Raw genomic sequence first — 23,128 nt, forward strand, 5'->3', positions numbered from 1 at the left:
TTGAAAATGATAAATGAGTGTTTTGTTTTCAATGCCAAAGGTTCCAAAGGGAAATGAGGGATTGTGAGGAATATGGAACAATGGGAAAAGTGGGTTGTCAAGTGAGATTAAGGTGTAATAACAGTCACTTGACTGTTTGGAATTCTGCAAATAATATGGGAGAGGGAAAGTGATAGGGAATGATAGGGTTAAGGGATAGGGATTAATGAAAACAAGTGATAAGAGTGGCTTTGGGGCATAGGGAAAAAGGAAAGGGATTATGTGATGATAGTAAAACAGTGAGGGAGAATCCAGTGAGGAATGAAATACTTGGCACAAAATTGTTTTTTAAACCACCAATTGTAAAACCCTAAGGAGCAGCTTAAATAAGAGGATAGGGTTTGTAGTTTAGCATTCAAGTTCTTTAACCAATCTTTGAAACCACACCCAAAACTGATCAATGGAAAATTACAAGACGATTCGACTTACGTGGAGCAGAAGAGCCAAGAAATTTGGGATTTCATTGAAGGCAGTGAAAAAACGGGAGTATCGGCCCTGTGCACCGCACGCACAACCCAGTGCGCCGTGCCTGGTGAGCGCGCCGCACATGTTCAAATTTGCACGGTGGAGAATGGCTATGTGCGTCATGACCTCTACCTAATGCGCCGTGTAGTTGAATTTCAACACACAGTCTCGGCTTCAACACATGCTTTCGCTCCTCCAAACTTGACTCGGCTTCACTGATATTTCTTGCAGGCAAATGAATTGTTTTGGACACCAAAATATCTTATATGACCAATGGATTTGAATTTTTGATTTCAAATAACCCACTTTGTAAAGTTTTAGAACATTGGCACTTTGAAATTTTAATACAAACTCTATTTTGGTTTCCATTTTGACTTTTTGACTTGAATGATGAAACTTTTGTCAATTTTTTGCAGGGATGGTTGGCATTGGATTTTGGCAAAGGATGACCAGGGCTGCGCCTGAAATACTCCATGACTGAAAAACTCTAAAAAGTACATATTTATTACAAACAATAAATTTGACGATTTCTTCTTCAAAACAGAGTTTTGAAGAAGAATCATTTTCAAGCATTATTAATAATGAAAATTTTGGAATGAAAACTTATTAAGAACATCCTCATGTGCCTGCTGGCATTATTAGACACTTCGAAGACAAAATTTGTGAAACCCTAGACCTAATGATTGAAAAGACTCTTGGCTGACCAAAAGACCATCCATAATGACTGTAAAATTGACTTTGATGAACTTTGATGATCATACACGAAATAGCAAGTACATGACATGAGGGAAGTATGGAGACAAGACCCTTCCATCAAAATATTGATGCTCCTAATGGAATGCAAATGATAGGACTGTATGAGACACCTAAGATGAAATGCAATAAACGAGATTTTGATCTCTGATGGAGGGCTGAACAGATGGACTCTAACATTGGCTCCAATGGGGATGGTAGCTCCTTGGAGGTGCCAAGAACAACATATCTCTGGGAGAGATAGACAGTGCCTTCGTCCATTGGGCTATGGAGTCGATAATTTGACAAACTGACACAAGATTTTTGACTCATTTATTGACTGAATTTTGATTCAAATTGACCTTTGAAACCAAAATGATTTAAAAACATGACTCGACACACTCAAACCAAGGCCGAAATCATTCTTTAGAATTATAGCCTTCACTTCTGTTAGACTTAGTCTTGTTAGTCTTTTGTCAGAGCCAAAATCACCAAGGTTCATTTCTCATCATTCGCAGTCATCAAATGCCATTTTGGTCAAAAGAGTCATTTTAATTCTTGAGTCCAGGATTTTGTCGACTGAACCTGCATGAGAGGTTCCAAATCAGTTTCCAGTACAAAATTTCATCATCAAATAATGCTCAAGAGAGATTCTTCTTCAAAACTCTGTTTTGAAGAAGAAATCATTAAATTCGCTTTCAAATATGAAATTATTCAAAGTTTTTTCAGTTGAAGATGTTCACATGCAGCCTCGCCATGATCCTTTGCCGAATTCAACATCAGTCAGCCCTACAAAGAACAAGAATAATTTCATCATTCAAGCTCAGAAGATCAGTGAGGAAACAAATGTCAGAGTTGTATTAAATATAAAAGTGCCAAAGCCAAAAAACATTACAAAGTGAGAAACAAAAGTTGAATCCATGTCTATATATGATATTTCTCCATGTCTATATAAGTTATTAGTCCATTTGCATCAAAGGATATCAAAAATAAAAATAAAAAAATCCAAAGGAGAAGTCGCGTTGAAGTTGGAGGGATGGAAACGCATTTTAAAAGGGGCAGACTGGGTGTTTGTAAGCAGCGCGGCGCATAGGCTGAGTGGCGCGACGCACTAGGCATGCGCGGCGCATAGGGACCATTTCCGCAGTGCAAAATTGTGTGCCCGCGCGGCGCACAGAGCCCGCGTGACGCACAGAGCCCGCGCGGCGCACTGGGCAGAGTACGCGGTGCACAGAGCTGGAACAAAAATATTCGCCTCTGCTCTATTAAAAACTCAAATTCTTTGCTCCAAACGAATTTGTAAGGCTGTAAATCATCTCTTGTCCACCTTATAGTCAGTGGCACATTTGTTTATCACCTCCAGCAGACGGATCCGGTTTCAGCTCCTTCACATCGATTTAGTGCAGTTATTGAGAGGATCGAATGTTTGTACAAGGGAACTGGAAATAGTGATGAAGAAGAGCTAGACAAAATTCCAGACGATGACTAGTATGATACTGAAGACTCATTTATAGATGATACAGAACTGGATGAGTACTTCTCAGTCGATGGGGGAAATACAAAGCACACATGATTTTTTCATCAATAGAGGGAAATTAGAACACGAATGAGCCTGCTACCTCTCTCGTGCTTACCCCAAAGAAAAGGAGAAGGAAAGATACCAAGAAGATGCCAAATGATGAAGATATTCCAAGCAAATTTGTCAAAGACCGGTGCTCTTCGAATAAAGGCAGCTGCAAGAAGTGGACCTTTGGTGGGTATGAGTGCCACAAGCTCTGGTCAAGATATCACTTGTCTTTCTATTGATAAATATTCAGATGAAAAACCATTGAAAACAACAAGAATCAAAACCAGGAAATGTTCACGTTGGGCCCAGTTCATTAAAAGCTGAGAGATGCAAAGAAGTTCATTGTAAAACAGAGCCAACTGTCGTAGGCATTGAGGTGTTTAGTAAGGATGGGGCAATTCCAAATATTTCGATTGCAGGCTCTAAAGAAACCACTGTCAAAAAGGCAATCATGGTTGAACCTTCAGATGGCGATATGCCATATCACTCAGATAAACATGCAACTCTTGGAAATGAATGCCATACAAGACAATTGATGAAGTGTGCAAATGATATGTCGACCTCCAATAAAAGTTGAGCCTTTGAGAAAGTTGAAGAAAGTGACGATTCAGTGGATGTGAATCCTGTTGTATACCAGATATCGACCTCCAAAATGAAACCCTCACTACCGCTTCATAAGGAAGCTAGTCCTGCAAGGCCTCAATGCACTATTCTGGACGAAGTCTTCCAAGATTTGGAAAAGGGAATTGCTGAATTGTGTCCACCTTCTACTGACATTCGAGAAATCAGATCAGTCATGCAAAGTGGTGAAAAAGCGCATACCTCGTGATGTCAAGAAAAAGCTTGGCAAAGTAGCTAGGTTGGCAGAAAAACAAGGAAAAATCTCGAATGATGTAATTAATCGTCTTATGGGCATTTTAGGCCATGTAATGCGGCTTAAAAAATTGAAGAGAAACTTGAAGGAAATGATTGTATCAGGAATCTCGGCCAAGCAGGAAAAAGAAGGTAGGCTTGAACACATAAAAAAGGAGGTGACTGAAAGGGTCCAAATGCAAGTATCTTCTTTGCAAGCTCAGGAAAGCAGGCAAGAAGGTTCATTGGATGATTTACAAGTAGTGTCAACCTCTGTAGAAAAAGGAAAATTGAATAAATGCTACAAGTGGGATTATGCAACCGAAGACCGACTTTGTGATCTCTATGATCAGTATGTTGAGGGAATGGATGAACACAAAGGCCCACAAATAAAGAAAACTATACATAGAGCTTGCTGAACTTTGGCTAGAAGGTTGGATGGACAACAATGGCATAAAACATGCAGTCTATAGAGCAAAGGAGTGAAAAAAGAAATTGAATAAGATTACTAATGGTGGTGGAGAGACGACTAAACGAAAGAAGGCTCCAGTAAAATTGAGTACCGACAGATGGAATGGAGATGTGAATACTGGAACTGTTTCTAATCCCAGCTATGAAGATTCAACTCCTCGTGACAAGCAAACTATGGTTGGAGCAGAGATGCCTTTTTCAGTCTGGCTATTTTTAAATTAGATTTATCACAAGTTCACCGCCCAGAAAGAAACACAACACCCGTTCGATGCCCGAGAGAGCGAGTGGGGATACCCGTCATTCATGCCTTTACTTGATAGTTGACATACAACACTTGGATTGCGGAAGCAGGAGCCAGCGCACAAAGGGTACCTGATTATTTGGCGTATGATTCATAAAGGAAAACGGATTTTGTTGTGCTAAAAATCAAGGGGTGACACGCTACACGAAATCTTTACTTCAGATATCGTATCATATTCCTCACTTCAGAAATGTTGTCTATAATATGCCCACAATTGAGGATGATATACCCTCAAAAGGTATTTCGTCGGCTCCACAGAACTTGTTTTATAAAATCCAGCATAGTGACACCAGCGTTTCAACAAAAGACTTGATCAAATCATGCAGATTGGGCACATATGATTCTTTCATGCAACATGACGAGTAGGAGCTAAACCGAGTACTCTGCAAATGGAAGAATGGGTAATAAAAATCGAGTAGCAGCTGCTCTCAGCGAAATATGAAATCGAAAATGCAGCCCCTGTTGGCAGGATTGTCAACTTTCAGAAGCATCTAGAGATAGTTCCATGAAATTGATGGACTTTGCAGTTTCTAGTCTCAGTGAATGCTGTTTTCATGATTCTCTCGATTTGTGGAAGAATGATAAGGATTCTCTTTTAGCAGTGTATGCATTGGTTGTTTACCATGTTAAATTTGTGTCAGCATTTGAAGGATTGACTAGTGCACGCGACCTCTGTTGCCATTATAGGAAGATCTACCCTACCTGTGTTGAACTTGTTCCTGTCTATTCTTGCATTGAATCACACTGTGGAGGTGACACAGCAAGCATCAGTGTCTTTCAAGAATCATTATTTAACTGGCCAGACAACAAACCTGGTATCCAGCGACTTTGGAATCTGTTTGTCCATTAGGCTTTAGATTCAAAAGGTGTTGATTTTGCAAAGGATTTAAGTAACCAATGGTTTTGTTATATGGACCAAAAAAAAAATGCTAGACAACATTATTTCCTTAAAGGGCGCAGGTTATCATATGTTCTATCCTTCAGAGCATGCAGAGGATAAGCAAGGAGTGGATGAATCCAAGGACAGGAGGAAAGGGGCTCATCATTTTTTGGCAAGAACAGACATGGATCAGAAATGTTGGTCTAAGGAATTGATGTTTGGCCTATTAAATCTTGCAAGGCATAGATTGCTGAATAATGATGCAAAAGAAGCTCAGACTTTTGCAGACCAAGCACTGAAGGTAGCTTCAGATGACAGAGATGTCAAGCATTGCATTAGAGAATATGCAGCACTAGTTGTCTTGGGTTCTCCTGAAGGTCTTGAAACAATAAAGAATGGTTTTGATACCAGGATGCTGCAAGTACTTGATAAGTGCTTCCAAGAATCTCAATTATTTCCCGTTGCTAAGCCATTATCACGAGCTTTCTCTGAGAAGATCAAGAAGCCAAAAATTCGCCTTTTTATTGACAATCTCTTAGGTCCTATTCCTCTAGATTCTTCACTTTTGAACTCAGTCATAGAGACTTGGTTGATAGGTCAAAGGTACAATTCCCAGAGTATGTCTTCCATGGCTGTTGTTCTTTGGGCAAGTTCACTTTTGATCAACTGTATATTTCAGTCCTTTCCTATAGCTCCTAAAGACACCTGGATAGAAGTAGGAAATTTTCTAGAGCTTCTAGATATTGACATTATCCTTGAATAGTTTTACCAGAAAGCTTTGTCTGTCCATCCTTTCCCTGTTACTTTGTGGCATTCATTCTTTAACTTTCGTCAGCATACTGACAATTTGGGAGGAGTTGTGGAAGCTGCAAAACAATGGGGTATTGTTATTGATTAAATGTAATTCTTCAAGTTCAACTGAAATAGTACAGGTTTTCTTAGTGCACCTCATTCCTGAAATCAGAGGGGCTGTGTAGAAGTGAAGATTGCTTCCAATGATTTTGCTGAGATTGAATTGACATATTGGTTGAAGCCTCTTGACCTAGGAGTGGATAAAATATCATCTTTACATTTTATTTCTTTGGGACATTGAGTGAAGAAAGAAGGTTGGTAAGAAGGTTGTATATTTTGTTTTATATAGGAATGGAGATGTCGTGTTTCATCATCACTGTTCTAGCTTGCTTGTTAGAACTACTGGAACAAAAACAAATTATCTCTGGGAATTCATGTACAGTCTTAGCCTGTGGCACTCCAAGAAAATTCTATTAGAGACTCTATGCTGTTCATCAAGCTGTTACGCTAGAGGATTTTCTACACTTGCATATTCTTGGGCAGATTCCCTGAAGCTGCCAGCTCATTTGGTGTTTCCCTGGCAAAGCTGGGATTGTTCATTTTTTCCTGTCATTAAAGGTGAAATCTTATTTAAAGGGCCAGTTTTATTAAAAATTAGTGTTATTCAAACGGAAAGCGAAGGTGAAAGGTCAAAGTCCAAAAGCCAAAAATAAACAAAGGCATCTGTCACAGCAGAGAAATAGGAACATACGGTCTATTGTTGGACTTCAGTTATGGTTCAAAGTATCTACGCTACAGGTGTTATCTCTTCGTGGGCTATCAAACGGTTTTCAAGTGTAATGCTCCTTTTCTTCAGAACAGATGTTTGGCTTTTCATTTCTGTTAACAATGATTAAATAACCCCCCACTTTGGGTCGATCCATTTCCCACAGTAAAGCTTATTTATTGCATAAAAAATTATTTGTAAAGAGTTCTGGAGTTCTGAGGAAAGTGTGGGAAAAAAAAAACCAGCGCTTCATTGTACAGATTTGATAGAGAAAATAATTGAATGGTACAGCTCTGTTTCATGAGATCCTTGCAGTGTGAATTTAGTATGTGTTTCTTCTCCTGTTTCATATGTCTCTTATTTCTGTTTCATAGTTCATTCATAATCGTTTTCAGTTGAATGCTTTTAAAGCGAGAAAGACAGAATCCAATTTATTGCTCTGCTTTGGGAAAGTGTTCATATTTAATGTTTTCTTCTGTTTGACAAGGATTCATCTTCTATTCCCTTGTCAACCTCTCAACAGTTCACCCACTCCACAATATTTCAAATTTGATGTTAAATCTCTTGCCTATCTTGCCTCATGGAGATAATCTGTGTTTTTTATTTAACTTCTCTGTTCATGTTGTTCCTTGACCCCACGCTGCCCAGAAAACCCAGTCATTTATCAAAATACCCTTTCTTATCTATTTACTATCCTAAAATCAGTTCACATTTTAAGTCATCTCACACCCTATTGCTCATTTTATCGAGATTGACCGGAGAGAGCCCTCTCCTATCCTTGTAGGGCTAGCTACGAGGCTGAGCTTGGTTTGATGTTGCCTCGAGTTTTGCCTTTTTCAGCCTGAGGTAGATTCGAGTGCTAACAACTTTAGGCCCCAAACTAAAGAAAATATCACAACACACTCTTGCAATGAAACTGAAATAAAATGGTATATATAGTGACAATGTAAACAACAGAAAACACCTCAGAAATTGTACCGCTTGAGCAGCCGACCATTGACCGACCCTCCTGGACAGTCTTACCCATTCATCTCCTTCAAAATAAAAGCATTCTGATCCCGATATGCAGCAATTTTGAAGTGACCTTTCCAGAGATTCTCGAACTTACCGTGCTTACCCTTTTCCTCATTCCTTGCATCCCATTTCAGCACCACGTCCTCCAATTGGAACTTGTCCGCCTTTTCTTTTCTGTCATAGATTTTCTTAATTCTCTCCTGTACCTTGAATGTGTTTTGGAAAACCTCTTCTCTCGTTTTCTACAAATGAATCATTTGATTTAATCTTTGCTGCATATGATCTTCTTCACTGCCAGCTTCCTGAAGAAGTTTGACTACCGGAGCTGCGAGAGAGGTAGGGAACACTGTGTCAACTACATACACTAACTCAAAGGGGGACATACCAATGGATTTCTTCTTACTCACTGGGTCTGCCCAAAGTGCATTAACTAATTTCTTATGCCAATCTTTCTTATTTCCAGCAAATTTTTAATGATGTTAACCAAAGATTTGTTGGAAGACTCTGCCAATCCATTGCCTTGTGGATGATAAGCGGTTGAGTGTCCCAATGTGATGCGATACTTATTACAAAACTCAACCATCCTTTTTTATTTGAAAGCTATTGCGTTATCAGTTATTAACTTATTCAGGCAACCAAAACGAGACAAAATGTTATTCTCAAGGAATGAAATTATTACCACATCCGTATCCTACTTGGTGGGAATTGCTTCAATCCATTTCGTGAAATAATCGGTCGTCGTGAGGATCCATCTATGCTGAGCTGAGGAAGGAGGATGGATCTCACCAATGAAATCCAAATCCCACTGCTGAAAAGGGGCGCTTACCTCAATAGGCTTAAGTGGCAAAGGTTGAAATTTTGTCTTCCTTCAAAAATCTGACATTTATGATAGCGCTTGACAATCTTATACACATCAACAAAATGTGTCGGTCAATAATATCCGGCTCTCAAAATCTTGTTGGCCGTTGTTTTCCAAAAAAGGTGACCCCCGCAATCTCCTTTATGGAAATCCTCCATGACCTTCTTTGCTTCTTCTTCCACCAAACAATTCAACAAAACACCATTGGTATCTTTCCAATAAAGTGAAGAATTCAAAATACAAAACTTAGAAGCCTTCAACTTCAATGTTCTACTTTTGTTCTTGGCCATTCCGGGAGGTGATGACAAATTTTGAAGCACAAAAACAATGTCTGAATACCAAGGAGAAAGGAGGAAAATTTTTGATACCTGAGTGGGCAGATTTTCTTCATCCTCCTCGGACATAGCAGCAATTAGATTAATGTCCAAGGCATGCAGATTTGACTCAACCATAATTTTTGCCAGCCCCTGTCCTTTAATGAGCTTTGTCGGTTTGATTTCTACATCATATTCCAGCAAGGCAGCAATCCATTTCCTTCTCCTTCCCTCTGGATCTGTTTTCACTAGGACATATTTGACAGCAGCATTAGGAACATAGGCAAGGATGTGAGAATGCAAAATATAAACCCGAAAATATTTCAATGCTTTTACCAATGCAAGGGCCTGTTTTTCAATAATATTATACTCTAATGCCGCATCCCTTATGGTTCTACTGAAGAATGTTATCAGTTTTTCGAGCTAGTCTCTCTTCTGCATCAAGACTGATGCCATAGTATGACCCGAGGCAAGGGAAAACAAAATAAAATCCTGAGTATAGTCCGGGCTGACTAAAACCTAAGATGAAGAAAGGGCTAATTTCACCAAATTAAAAGACTTAACCGCTTCCTCGGTCCACCGTACTGCACTATCCTTTTTCAGCATGCCTGTGATCTCTCTTAAGTGTTCTACAAGATTGGGAACAAAGCGGCGTAGGAAATTTATCTTACTGTAGAAGCTTGCCTTCATCCATGGCAAACAAGCTTTTCTTTGGATTGAGCGAGATGCCATACTTCCTACACCGTTGAAAGACAATCTTCAAATGATAAAGGGACTCTTCATCTGTATTGGAGAAAACTATTAAGTCATCAAGATAAACAACAAGAAAAACATCTTTTTCATTGGCAAACGCTATATCCATCACCCGCTAAAAGGTTGCACCAGAATTTTTCAATCCAAATGGCATCTTTCCATAATGAAAAGTTCCCCATGGAGTGGTGAATGTTGTCTTGTCACGATCATCTTCATGGACCAGAATTTGGTTATATCCTGAATAACCATCAAGTAGTGACATCCGTGATGCTCCAACTACTCGTTGAAGTATGTGATCCATCTTGGGAAATGGATAATTGTCTTTCAAGGAGACTTTGTTCAGATTTCTAAAATCAATGCATAACCGAATCTCACCTGTCTTCTTGTGGATGAGAACCAAGTTTGTTATCCAATCTGAAAATCGGATAGGGACTATGATACCAGTTTTATAAAACCTATTCACCTCCTTTTCGATTGAGGGAAGCAGCTTTGGATTGATTCTTCTTATCTTTTGGCGAAAAGGCTTTTTATTTGGTTTGATCGGGATCACATGTTGAATTATGCTTGTGTCATATGATTTCAAATCCGAATAATCCCAAGCGAATACATCACTAAAAGATGATAACAAACTGATATATTTCTCTCTCACCTATGGGGGCAACACCTTCGATAATTTTACCATCTTGGGATGTTCAACTGATCCAATGTTCACATCTTCAACTCCCTTTTCGGTTGGCAGCAAGGTCGGTTTTTTAACCACATCGTCCTGATCGAAGAGCTCCTCTAAAGGTATTAGACCCTTTGGAATGATGTTATCTTTGAGCTGCAAAACTTCCATCTGATTGACTTCTATATCCTCATCACCATTATCATACTCCATATCAATAGAAATGTCCTTGAATTTACCTTTATTTTGCAAAAATTCATTGATCTCCTCATCATCTTGGAACACTTGCCAATACCTTTGATTGTCGGGGACAGCCGGGCGATGCTTCACGTGAATCTCAAACTTGTTGTTTGAGTTCATAGGAATCTTCAAATTGCTTGCTGTTGTTGCAAGTGAATCTGCAATGACATTCTGAGCACGGGGCACACAAGTGATAGTATAATCAGAAAATACCTTCAAGATATCCAACACCGCATTGCAGTAGGCTCGCATCCGAGGATGCTTTGCTTGGTATTCGCCTTTCACCTACTTGATGACCAACTCGGAGTCACCATACACTGAAATCCTTTTAGCATTTAATTTTCTAAGAACTTTCAAACCAACAATCAATGCTTCATATTCAGCCTCATTGTTTGAACAGTCAAAAGCTAATTTATAAGAGTAGACCCTTACATTGCTTGGCACTTTGTTTGGGGCAAAAACCGAGCTGCGTATCCAAATACCAATTCCAGCACCTTCTCTTCCTACAACGCCATCAAAGTCCATACTCCATAGACCTGTTTCATCCTCTTCTAAATGCTGAAACTCTTTTTCTTTACCTTGCTGTCCATCATTATGTTGTTGCTGTCGGACTGCTGATTTTTCAGCGGTGCCATCAAGGCTTTGCCGCTCTTGTCTCAAGGCTTCTATAAAATTTTCAGTAATCTCAGGAATGTCTTCTACTTCCACTAATTAGCTATTTACATCATTAAAACTATCTGAATACAAAATAAATGACTCTAGATCAGTATGTACATAGTTGATCGGATGATTTACCGTTTCTCCCTGCTAGTAATCATGTACTTCATTTTCTACTCCCGGTATAGTTTCCTCATCTGGCCGAACACGGGAATCGTAGCATAGGAGAAATCAAGTTGCATTGTCCCTTTAATCTTTGCTCCCCAAGATCTGGAAAGAAGCATGCCAAATCTAGGAGGTATATCTGCCACCACCACATCCATCAAAACATTTTTAGCCGGAATCTGATCCAAACTGACCACCAAATCTTTGATAAGCCCGATCCACCTTACTATACTGGAATCGAAAGAGTAAAGGTCATGGTATTTTCTAGTGATGTCTAATCCCAATTTCTCCATGATGGCTTTCGGCATAAGATTATGAGAAGCTCCAGAGTCAAACATAGCATTATGTAAAACAAAATCATGCACCCTGAGACTGATATAGAAAGGAGCAACATCACTATCTTGGGACTGACCTTCCAATGCTGGCCCAAAGATCAACTTGGAACTGTCATCCTCCACATTTACCATGTCTGATGACGGATCTAAGCTCAAAATTTTAGATACCTGACTTTTATAATTGTTGTTCTTTATCAACTCGATCAAAGGAATGGATATTTTCAACTTAGCAATTTCATTTTCTAAGTTAAAAATTGAAACTTTTTCTACCTATTTCACTAGAACATCCTTCTTTTCCATTTTCTCCTTTAACACATTTGGCTAGGTTGGTCTTTCACTTGCTGATGTAGTTTTGCTGCTGCTAGGATCAACTGTATCTTTTCCCTTTTCTGCACATTGGGAGGATAATTCTTTGACGATGTTGCCTCCTTCCTTTTCTGAATTGGATTTATAGGCACATCTCTATGTTGAAGTGAATACTGCCACTGATGAGCTGACAAAGCATTCATGTATCCTCTTTGGTAATCATCGGACTCTTCCTCAAGTACATCTCATTCGCCAAAATAAAATTTTCATCCCCTCGTTCAGTTGGATTCTCGAAGTACTCCTCATCTTCAGTGATGTAAATTGGCATGTCATCGGGGGTTAAGAAATGATTTTCTTCTCCAATCACATTCTCCTCCTCTTCTAATTCCGGACCAAGTACAACATTCTGTTGTAGAGGTGTCTGCACTTACTGCTGCGTTGTTTGATTTTGTATTGGGGCTGCTGCTGGCCACAGAAGTTAGGATTTCTGATTTGCGGTTCAGACTTGTCAAGTTGTAGTCTATCTAACATCTGTTCCACCTTTCAAAGCACTTGGTCTGATGAGGAAGATTCTTCTTTTATTGTCACTTTCTTTTCAGCTCTTGTTCTAGCTCTTTTGGCCAACAGATTTGCTTCAATGCTGACCGCAATCTTCTGCATGTCTTCTAAAGTAGCTGGATCTCTTTCTCTTAATTGGTAAGCCATATCAGTATCAAAACCTTCCGGAAACTTAATCAAGGCTAGCCCCATGGGTGGCTTTATGTGATCAGGAATTGCATTGTAAAATGAATTTCATCTAATGTAGTAACCTTGAACAGACTCACTAGCATTTCGTTTGATGTGCTCGTACTCGGAAAGAATCTGAAGGGGATTTTTCTTCACTTCCCAGCGGTTTAAGAATTGTCTCTGTAGATCAGCCAATGTAGTGACACTTGCAGCCGGCAAGGCCCTGAACCATTTCCTTACTTCACCACCAAATGTTTGTACAAACAGTCTCATGGTTACATTTTCTGCATCAATCTCATGAAGATCGAAGAAATCTGTCATTTTGTCCACATGTTGCTGAGCTGTGACACCATGAGGAGTGCCATCAAACAAAGGAATTTTTCTTTGATAGTCGGTTGGCATATCATCCAAATTTTGAGGTAGTACAAGAGGTGCAAAATGAGCAGCCATTGCTCTTGGTGGATTTGCAATCGGTCTTGGTGATGTTGGGGGAGTAGGTGGAGCTGATGTATGGGGGGTATGAGGAGGTGTATGCAGAGGTGAAGCAATCTTGGCTATTTTAGGAGTAGAAGGAGTAGATGGAGTAGATGGAGGCGATACTACTGTAGATTTTTTATCAGAAACAGTAGGCTGCATAAGAATGGTAGGAATGAAAGGTGGTTCGGTGGGAATTCTTGAACTAGACACAATTGTAGATGACCCAAGGGTTGTAGAAGCAGTCTCTAGGAAATCAGCAATATTAGAAGCCACAATTGTAGTCTGGAGCTGATTCAAAATATAATCATCAATGGATTTATTGGCCCTTTCAGTTTCAAGATTTCTAATAAACTCAGGATTTAAGGCAGTTGAAGCAACGGCACTTTCAGATTTGGTTTCGAACAAAGACAACTCAAACTGCTCATCAAATTCAAGATCCTCAATATACTCAAAACTAACAGGACATGATTGATCTTTGAACACAGGAATAATAGAACTTCCTTGGCGAATGATCCTTGGAATAAGATTGGGATTTTCATAGACAGGAAGAGGATCAAGATCCAGATTTGCTCTGGTATGTCTTCTGGAAGCCAGTGTACTACTATTTCAAGAAATCAAATGGACATTAACAACTTGTTTATCCTATCAAATCCTAAACTTATCATCAAAAAGCTTAGAATTATCAGATGTACTGGGGTGATCTGCAAGTTATATACTCCATTTATAAGACTAGATCGGAGATTGACTAAAGTGGCGTTTATCTACTTGCGCTAATGCAAAACAAAAGCGTTTCAGAGGCTACCTGGCTAATCTTCAGGCTCTGTCTGTAGTTTATAAAATGAAGAATACCAACAAACAAATAATTTAGTTCCCCAGTATGGTCGCCACTATGTTAGAGCCTAGATTTACCTCAGGCTGAAAAGGCAGGATCTAGGACCAACATCAAACCACGCTCAGCCTCGTAGCTAGCCCTACGAGGACAGGAGAGGGCTCTCTTCGGGTCAATCTCAGAAAATGATGATCTATGGGGCTTGAGATGACTGAAATATCTTTTGATCTTAGGATAGGTATGGAGTGCAAGGATTTGATTTGATTTATTGGGAGTTTTGTTGGATCAAGGGAAAGGCAAATTTGGGTCTGGGAATGAAGGCCAGATTTGCAGAGTTCTGATTGGGGCGACAAAGCCAATCGTTTTGATGCTTGGATTTGTAAAGATGGAGGGCTTAGACTAGTGAGAAGCTGAAAAGGGTGAGAGGGTATCAAGAATCCTCTTCAAATTGAAGAAAACATTGAAAATTAAACAAAACTAAAAGGCAGAGCACAACAAGCTAATGAATTCTACCTTTGTCACTCATTTGTTTAATTTCAGAAGCAAAAGAGAAAGGAAATGGTACACATAAATATCAATGAACTTACAAATTACATAGAGAAGAACACCATCAAAACACAGAGCCACAAGGATCCCAAAAAGTGCTGCAAACCCTGGTCTTTCCTTTGCCAAAAATGCAGAAATCAAATGTACAATGGAGTGCCAAGCAATCCCAAGTGTCCAACCCTGAAAATGACTGAGAAATTACATGATATAGACAAGCCTAACTCCTTCCCATGCCTCTAGGGGTCGAGCTCATCATTCTAGGAGTTGTTTCAACCATATCTAAACAAGGAATTGAAAAATAGGCAATGAAACAACTTGCCTCTATATAAAAGGAAACTGATTCATTCACTATCTTTTGACTTTTTAGTGAATGAATCTACATGGATGAGTAAAAATGTGCCAAAATTACATCAAAGTCATGAATTTACATCAAGTTAAGTCAAAAGTTACATGAAAAAGTGAAACTAGTCGAAACTGGGTGAAATTATGAGCTGCTGAGTGAAAAATAGGCCAAATTCCCCTATGCGCCTCGCCTAAAACCTGTATGCGTAGCACAACTTTGAGGCTGATTTTGAGGGTCTTCCTGAAGTCCAAATTGAGCTCAAGATAGCTCGTTGGAAAGCCCTTCCCATCAAGTTTCCAACTCAAGTGGAATTTCTGGATTTGGTGTCCATTTTCCCCTCCAAAATCCCAATCTCCCAACACTGCTTCCTGTGGGTGTAAAAGGTGGCAGAGAGGTCATTTTTTGTGTGTTTTTGACCCTTTAGGCAACCCAGAACTTGATGAAATCCTTAGGTAATTCATGATCATGCATAAATTTCCATAAAAAATCCAAAAATATAAAGTCTTACTCCATAGGATCTCCCAATTATAAGCGCGCGCCAAGTGGCGCTACGCGTTGGGCAGTAAAATTTGTTTTGAAGCCAAAAAATTCAAAATTGACAAAATTTTCTCCAAATTTGTTGAAATTTGGACTGAAGGTCCATCATCAAGTATCATGCTTAGCCAAAGAATCTTCGGCCAAGATTTGGAGCCTATCATTCCTTTTGCATCATTTTAGTGCCCTCCTTAGTCTTGCCTTCAGGATTTTGATCCTTGCTTTGCAAACATGAGTTCGTGCCCAATAATGATTTTTCATGTGCCTGAGCATGTCCTTGTCTTTTTTTGCCTTCGCCAACAGCTTCTCAAGATGAATATTTACCCTCTCAAGCCAAGTCTCTCGATCAACCTCTATCTCCTGCTCCAATGAAGTGAACTCTATCCTCCTCCTTTGGGCAGCTTGGCAGTTTTGCCGAATGTTTTGTAACTCCATGACTGTATGCTGATCCTCCAGTTGTTTGTTTCACTACTCCAAATAGTTTATGACCCATTGAGCTCTCTGCAACTTGTTGGTCAATGCATCTATCTCGGCTTTCTGCTCCTGAATGACCTCCCTCAGCTTTGAGATAGGAGAGCTCACATCATCATCAATGAGTATGAAATCAGTGTCTAGGCCTCCTGAAGGGCCCTCATGCTACATAGGATTCTTGCCTCTGTCCTGTACCTGTACTACTGATGACGGCAACGAGACCCCTTCCACCCCAGGTGGAGATAGTACTCGTTGGGCTGCTGCAAACAATCCTCTCATGCCTCTTTGATAGGTGACATATGTAGGCACACTAGTAGTCTCTACCTCCTGACCTCCATGCTGATGTGAAGGTTCACCTACATGATGGACAACCTCCTGATGAGCTGCTGAAGCTGTGAAGAACTCACAGGAAATGAAGTCTTCCCATGTGATACCCTGCAAGCCAAGCTGATGTACAACAATGATCTTGATGAGCACATAATGGTAAATGCTATTGTACTGCTGTTTAGGAGTCTTCTTTTGCACAAGAGTAGTCATCCTCTCGATGTTTCGGCACATGAAATATGGAATGTTCATCATCTTTACTCTCATGAAATGCATCAATAATCTGATATGGTATGCATAGAGGCGTGAGAAGCGGCCCTCACAACTGAAGTATCTGATAATGAGTCTCATCAACGGTGCATAGGATTCTTTCAAAAACCGGAATGGGAACACCCTGCTGAGCTGTTTCACATAGCTGGGCCTGATGTATGGTTCATAATGTACTTTTTCTACTTGTTGTCTTTTGTTCCACTCCTCACCTACATTTGGTATTTTGGTTGCTTGAGAAATGGTCTCTGGTGTCAAGGTGAAATTTACACCAGCAAGAGTTACCTGACCATTATGAAAATGTAAAACAAACAACCGAGCCAACTCCTGATGATGCTAAATCTGAGCAATCATCTCGCAATACTGAAAGGATGATTGTTGTTGAAAACATGCCATAGCAAGTGGGCAGGCCTGCAATTTAGTCAATGAGGTATGCTCTTCTCTGACATGTTTGCCACCCTTACGAGGCATCCTCGGTGCATGAAGCTCTGTGGTAGAATCATTGTCTTTCTCATATGATGACTCGGTGTCTGTCATGGTGCTGCAAGGGTGTATGTCAAGTATGTGTTTGGTTTGGTTTGAAAATGATAAATGAGTGTTTTGTTTTCAATGCCAAAGGTGCCAAAGGGAAATGAGGGACTGTGAGGAATATGGAACAATGGGAAAAGTGGGCTGTCAAGTGAGATTAAGGTGTAATAACAGTCACTTGACTGTTTGGAATTCTGCAAATAATATGGGAGAGGGAAAGTGATAGGGAATGATAGGGTTAAGGGATAGGGATTAATGAAAACAAGTGATAAGAGTGGCTTTGGGACATAGGGGAAAAGGAAAGGGATTGCATGATGATAGTAAAACAATGAGGAAGAATCCAGTGAGGAATGAAATACTTGGCACAATTTTTTTTTTTAAACCACCAATTGTAAAACCCTAAGGAGTAGCTTAAATAGGAGGATATGGTTTGTAGTTTAGCATTCAAGTTCTTCAACCAATCTTTGAAACCACACCCAAAAATGATCAATGGAAACTTACAAGATGATTCGACTTACTTGGAGCAGAAGAGCCAAGAAATTTGGGATTTCGTTGAAGGCAGTGAAAAAAGTGGAGTATCGGCCCTGTGCGCCGTGCGCACAACCCAGTGTGCAGCGCACATTCAAATTTGCACAGTGGAGAATGGCTGTGTGTGTTGCGACCACTGTGTGCATTGTGACCTCTACCCAATGCGTCGCGCAGTAGAATTTCAACACAGAGTCTCGGCTTCAACACATGCTTTCGCTCCTCCAAACTTGACTCGGCTTCACTGATATTTCTTGCAGGAAAATGAATTGTTTTGGACACCAAAATATCTTATATGACCAATGGATTTGAATTTTTGATTTCAAATAACCCACTTTGTAAAGTTGTAGAACATTGGCACTTTGACATTTTAATACAAACTCTGTTTTGGTTTCCATTTTGACTTTTTGACTTGAATGATGAAACTTTTGTCAATTTTTTGCAGGGATGGTTGGCATTGGATTTCGGCAAAGGATGACCAAGGCTGTGCCTGAAATACTCCATGACTGAAAAACTTTAAAAATTACATATTTATTACAAACAATAAATTTGACAATTTCTTCTTCAAAACAGAGTTTTGAAGAAGAATCATTTTCAAGTATTATTAATAATGAAAATTTCGGAATGAAAACTTATTAAGAACATCGTCATGTGCTTGCTGGCATTATTAGACACTTTGAAGACAAAATTTGTGAAACCCTAGACCTAATGATTGAAAAGACTCTTGGCTGACCAAAAGACCATCCATAATGACTGTAAAATTGACTTTGATGAACTTTGATGATCAGACATGAACCGGCAGGTACATGACATGAGGGAAGTATGGAGACAAGACCCTTCCATCAGAATATTGATGCTCCTAATGGAATGCAAATGATAGGACTGTATGAGACACCTAAGATGAAATGCAATAAACGAGATTTTTATCTCTGACGGAGGGCTGAATATACCGACTCTAACAGGCCCATTCACAACCCTTGGCTCTATGCGGGGTCAATTAAACAAAGCATAATTTCCATTGATTGCTAAATTTTAAGTGAATTAAAAATTTAATTGACCCCAAGAGAATCAAGATAATTGAACTCATGACCTCTTAATAGAAAATTAAGGTGCTTTGACAATGGGTACTTGACTAATTGAGTGCTTAACCCTCAATGGGGCTAGTAAATACATAACATGATAAGCATAGTAAAAAATAATAAATAATTTCATCTCCTCGAAATTTATGTTCTAATTTTGTTGTATTCTTTGTGTGAGTCATATTTGAGTCTTAAAACCCTCTCATGCTGTCTATGCATGCATATACTACAACCATGTCAAATTCCAGTGCATATAAGCACAAACTGGAAAAAAATCAACGTTGGCCCCATTCACAACCCCCTCTATGTGGGGTCAATTAATTAAATAATAATTTCCACTAATTGCTAAATTTTAAGTGAATTGAAAATTTACCTGAACTTTAGAGAATTGAATCTTTGACCTCTCAATAACAAATTAAGGTGCTTTGACGATGGGTACTTGACCAAGTGAGCACCTAACCCTTGATGAGGATAAATACATACCTCAATGAGTTTCTCCTGGTTTCAAGAATAATATATTCTCTACTAAACAAGGCCATACACATGAAGGTGGAATCTTATATGGCCCCTCCCCAACCCCCTCAAATCACTCTCAATTCCCCAATACCCAATTTATCTACTATAAAATATTTGAAAATAACATAGTAAGAATCAAGCATAGCTACAAATTACTAAGAAAACAAAAATTTAAGGTAAATTAAAGAGGCCAAATCAATTGGAAAAATATAAACACGTAACTCATACATTTCAACATTTTGATATCATTAATATTATTCTTCATCCAAGTCAACATTTGTATCATCTGATTCAAAATTGGTGTTGATCAAAGGATTGGCCATATTGGCATCATCATCAATGTTGTCATTTCCAATCATATCATCATCATTATCATCATCATCATGAACATTGTCTCCTCCATTTCGTTCGACTTCTTTAAGTTCTTTATTTGGCAGTACATTATTGATATCATCTTCATCTAGAACATTATCTCGATTAACATCTTCTTGAACTTCTTTGATGTCTTCATTTGATACATGAAGTAACTTTTCCTCTACATCATCTTCTTCTACCATATCATCTTCTTCCACTACATTATACTCTACCAACCTTCTTCTTTTAGCATATCTAACAACATATTACCAACCCCATCTACCTAGAACATCTGAGTAAAATAATTGTTTGCATTGGCTTGGAAGAACATAGAAATTTGGTTCTTGCTCAAATGACCTTGTATTAACCATGGTAAATCTGTTATCATGTTGAATAACAGTTCTATCAGGATCACGTTCATTCATTCATAACCTGTACTATTTGAGGTCGAACAAAACCAAGTTGAAGGAATGAAAGTCACACTCAAGTATGTCATCCAAATACCCATAGTATCTATGTTCAGACATGTGTACATGTGTCACTTCTAGAGGAAACGTTAGTGACTTGGAAGACTATAGTTATCCCACAATTATAAGTTACCTCTTTTTATCCAACTTTTTGATTTACGGCCATTGTACCACATAGCCTTATGGTTTATATTTCAAACCATTCACTAAATCAATTTCCCTCTGCATAAGAGTGGTATGTCCTTTACCATGAGATTCTATAACCAATCTAGACACCCCTTCCCATGATAACCTACCATCATGTTGTATACATCTTTCAATCCATACCTTCATCTAGTCAATATTGTTTGAAATGTACATATGTATTGCATCTGACTCTCAACCAATTTATCGGAAATTCATAATTCACCAATAAATATTAGTTACCTTGGTCAATATTAAAAATTGATGAAAGAATAAAAATTAGATAGGTATGATGTAAAAAAAAATGGAAAGTATATATATATATATATATATATATATATATATATATATATATATATATATATTATAAAAATTCTCCACATTAAATATTTATTTACCTCTCACTTTGCTTATTCTACCTTTCCCCAATATGTTCTCTCCTTTAAAAAATTTGATGGAGTTACATCCCAAATGCGATCTACATGCATATTTGTTACTAAATTAGGAAGATATTGACTAATAAACACCATGGATTGATATACCATATATCCCTCCACCATAAAACCCTCAAGACGTGCTCTTTGTCTAACCAAAGCCTTTAATGATTTCAAGTGCCTCTCCACCATCCACATTGATCTTATGTGTATAGGTACACACAATTCAATCTCCTTAACTTGGTGTATGAGGTAGTGTTCTTGTGCATTGGAAAATGTCATAGGTAGATACTATTGCATTTCACACATTAGACAAGGAATTTATCTCTTCTAATACTTTATATCTTCTTTATGGATTTCTTTCAATGACAACCATCTACATATGATGTAAGCAAATAAAATTTTTCAATAAAACATAATATATTACATTATAAGTAAAAGACATGTAATTAGGTTGAACAATAAATTGAAAAAATACTTTGCATATAAATCACTACTTACCTCATGTACTTCCATAGATCATATATAATGTGTTTGACAATGTTGTCAAAGTCATTTGTGAGAGATAGAGGTAGAACATGTTGTAGCAATAAAAATTAATTGTTATTTTTTTAATCCAAAGTAAACAAAAAAAAACTTGGAATATGTATAACAATATAGAAATATATATAAAAAAATAATTACCTTAATGAAGGTATGCCAATAACGTGTTTTTACCCCACCACCTTTATCTGTTAAGATATTTTTTATGTTTGAAGAGAAACCTATGGAAAATTTAATTCTTCGAATGAACTCTTTTACATCATTGCTTTGCTTCTTTGTTAATAACCATGGAAGGTTATTTCGGTCTCCATCACTATTTGATCGGATCACACTTTGCATTGCATGATTGGATTCCTCAATGTCCCTGCAAATTTTGACAATTCTTTCTTTATCCCTCCTACCATCTATGATTCGCCATAATGTTTTTGTCATATTCTTCCCAATATGCATTGTATCAAATAAGTGAACTATTCTTAGGTCTTGATAATAGGGAAACCACATGAATTGAGTGAGAGAACTTTTCATTCCTTGTGGAAGCCCTTTATTAATACCTTCAAAGCATAGAATAAATCATGACAATAATTTTCAAATATGATAAAATAAATTATATAAAAATAAAAAATGAAACATTACATATATGCTACATAATTAAATTGCATATCGTGATGATTTCTATTGTATTCCAATTTCGATAGGTGAGGTGTCATTGTTTGTGGTTTTAATCCAACCTCTTCTTTCCCATTGAAAAGATGTTTTTCAGTATTGTGATACCTATGGTTCTTAGAAAGGAAGTGCCTATACTCATCAAATACCTCCTTTCATAAACTTTTTGAATGAAAATATTTCATCTTAGGACCAGAAAATGGACATGAAAATTTACCCTTTGTTTGAAGTCCTACATTAATATATGGATTAATGTCAATTATACAAGGGATTATTTAAAAAACATGCATTATATCTTCAAATAATTATATACTATTAAAGTGCAATATTGTAATGTTACATACAACAAAAATGTGTTAGTCCTAGGGCATCATGAATTGTCCATATAATTATTCCATGGAATTGAAATTGCCTCTTTCTTATTAGTTTACAAGCCCATAACTTTATTAACTCATCAATAAGAGGCTTGATATATAAATTCATATATTTAACTTGGTACTTACCTAGTAATTGTTTGAAATTACACATAATTACCACCATGATATGTATGTATATAAGTAAATAAAAAAATATAAGAAAAAAGAAAAATGAAATGTTATATTCAAAATATTAATGTAAACAAATACTTTGAACAATCATTGTCAACATTATGTCTTCTCTCTTTATTGACATCCAAGGAGAAAGGTTACTGTTGATAACAAAAGTTGGACACACCGAGTAAATAGACCTGCGCTCTACAAATGGATTAACAACATCAGTTGCCAATGAAAGCCTAACATTATGAGGTCCATCTTTAAAATGTGGTCATTTTTCCTCAATTTCCCTAAATGCATAAACATCTACATGCATTTGAAGAACATCATATCCACTTCTCTTCTGTACATGGTAATCCATAAAGTATGCTATGCTTTCGCTCTTGAACAATAATTGAAAACATGGAATTATGGTAATATGACGAAGAACCTTTTGAGGCGCTTTTTTTTTTTTTTTTTTTAATTTAATTGGTTTGATATCTATTGCTCTGACATTGCAGGAAATTTGTTTTTGATGCATGTTTTCCATAATATATAATATGATCATTAGGACATGCATCTATAACTTGATACTCCATTCCAATTTATTTCATAATGGAATATAAGTCTTG

The 23,128-nt window shown here is 37.9% G+C and overlaps 1 pseudogene; it reads left to right on the plus strand.

Moving 5' to 3' along the window:
• The first annotated feature begins 439 nt into the window (after positions 1-439).
• LOC149225131 (ubinuclein-1-like) lies at positions 440-4,348 on the plus strand (annotated as a pseudogene).
• The last annotated feature ends 18,780 nt before the right edge of the window (positions 4,349-23,128 follow it).

The sequence above is a fragment of the Pinus tabuliformis genome, chromosome J (assembly GCF_031772625.1).
Source record: "Pinus tabuliformis cultivar Carrire ecotype Pingquan chromosome J, CPIR1, whole genome shotgun sequence".
Lineage (NCBI taxonomy): Eukaryota > Viridiplantae > Streptophyta > Pinopsida > Pinales > Pinaceae > Pinus > Pinus tabuliformis.